We start from the raw sequence: 2,500 nt of genomic DNA, 5'->3' as shown, positions 1-2,500 counted from the left end.
TCCGCCTTGCTGATCAAAGCTGTTTTATATATAACAAAATGCCCAGTAATTGTGCAGTTTTCGGATGCTTCTCATATAGAGGAAAAAGTAAGGATCTCACTTTTCATAAATTCCCTAAGGACATCATTACAAGGAAAACGTGGATTCAGCTGTGCAAACGAGAGATCTTATTAATGGGGAAAACGCTCAGATATGTAGTAAACACTTTGAAGCTGATGCATTTGAAAGGAATTTGATGTATGAATTGCTGAATCAACCAGTGCCTCGATCTCTCATCAGAATAAAGAAAGGATCTGTACCGACGATGCATTTACCTACAACTGGACATTCACATGCATCACAAGGTAAGAAACCAGTATCGTGTATTGTTGGTTAAACAATAAGATATAAATGACGCTGTAATCAACTTACACAGATTATAATTATTGTATATCCTCTTTATTATTCACCAGTAATCTGGAAATCGCGGAACCAGTTGTTTTCCTCATATATAGTTAAAAAAAAAAAAAGATTTTCTTTTATTCCATTTCGCTGTGAAAAAGTACCATTCATAAATTTTAGTTAAGATTTTTACATATTCAATAATGTCAGAAAATTCTAATCGCATTGTTCTCTATACAAGTCCATCTTTTTAATAATTCAATTTTGATTTTAATCAGATACGTCCAGGATGGTAAGAGCCGAAAAAAGAGGACAAAAACGACTTGTAGATGAAATCCTTAGTCAAGAGCAAGACGAAACAGGGAAGATTTTTTGTACAAAAAGTCAAATCGGTGCCCACGATTGAAGATTTGCACCGTATAATTGAGCAGCTGGAGAAGGAGAGAGATGATATCAAACGGAAGTGGGAAGAATATGAGGTAAAGTGGAAATGTAATAAAGAGCAGTGGGAAGTTAAAGAAAGCTGTTTTGCTATTGAAAGGGCTAAATGGGAAAATGAAAAAGCTAAATGGTTGGATAATAAGGTCAAGTGGGAAAAAGAAAAGGAAAACGGGGAAAAAGAGAAAACAGCGATGTACGTTAAGTTTAATGAGATGTATGCATCAGCAACTGCTGTAGTAAAGGCTAATTTAAAGAAATACTTTTCACCCAAACAAGTAGCATGTCTTGTCACTGGAAGTAATAATAATACTTGGGAAGACGATGATATCAGCAAAGCCTTAACGTTACGCAGTTTGAGTCCAAAAGCTTATAAGTTTTTAAGAGAAGAGTGGAAATTACCTTTTCCTTCTTTATCAACTTTATATCGCTGGTCAAGTAAGATAGTTGTAGAACCTGGCATTTTGGAATCGGTAATCCACTTATTAGAAATAAAATCGGAGTCAATGCTGGAACACGAGCGTCTGTGTGTAATTTCATTTGACGAGTGCAGTGTTGCACAAATTTGGAGTTACGATAGAGGCGCAGACACTTTGTATGATCCTAAATCCAAAGTACAATGTGCAATGATCAGAGGACTTACGACTTCCTGGAAACAAATTATTTATTACAATTTCGACACTAACATGAAAAAAGATCTTTTTAAATTGATTATTCGGGTTGAGAAAGCTGGGTTTCCTGTAGTAGCCATGGTTAGTGACTTAGGATCAACAAATATCAGTTTGTGGAATTCCTTAGGCATTGATATAGACAATTCTGCATTTGTTAACCCGGTAGATGATAACAGAGAAATACATGTGTTTGCCGATGCACCGCACCTAATAAAACTCATTAGGAATAATTTTCTTGATCATGGATTTGTATTGTCGGGAGATAGGTTTGCTCTTAGTGGTTCAGTCAGGGAGTTAATTATGAAAAACTAAAGTGATATACGGACAGCACATAAACTCTCTGAAAAGCACATCAATGTTATGGGTATGCAACGTATGAATGTTAAATTAGCAGTGCAATTACTGTCCGAAACTACATATAAATGCCTTCAGTACTTCGTTAACAAAGATCTGCTTGAAGATAAGCATTGGGAAACCACAACTCAGTTTATATATCTTGTAGATACCTGGTTCGATTTATTCAATTCTCGAGTAGCTCGTGATAGGAAGCCTATGGGATGAATCTGGACCTACAAAATAAAACGTTGCAAGATATGATTCGAGTATCTAAAGAAATAAAAGTAATTAAAAGCAATAGGCTTTATCCTTTCCAAAAAGGCTTAATTATATCGTGCAATTCTCTAATGAAGCTGCTGAAAATGGTCAAAGCTAAATTTGATACATCATATATTCTTACTTATAGGCTAAATCAAGATAGTCTTGAACACTTTTTTGGCTGCATAAGACAGATGGGTGCATGCCATCAACACCCATCACCCGTCGCATTTGAGCACCCAGTCAGAGCCCACATTCTAGGAAAAGACAGCAAACTGTTAGGATCAAACTGCAACGTTGAAAGTTGCAATAGGGATATGATGACGTCAGACTCATTTTCCAGTTTTCCTGTTGAACAAAGCGCATCCTTTGTCGATGAAGAAACTTCTATTCAAAAAGAGCTGAGTCTATCGGCA

The sequence above is a fragment of the Palaemon carinicauda genome, chromosome 4 (genome assembly GCF_036898095.1).
Source record: "Palaemon carinicauda isolate YSFRI2023 chromosome 4, ASM3689809v2, whole genome shotgun sequence".
Taxonomy (NCBI): domain Eukaryota; kingdom Metazoa; phylum Arthropoda; class Malacostraca; order Decapoda; family Palaemonidae; genus Palaemon; species Palaemon carinicauda.
The sequence above is the reverse complement of the archived record's forward strand: the minus strand, read 5'-3'. Positions refer to the sequence as shown.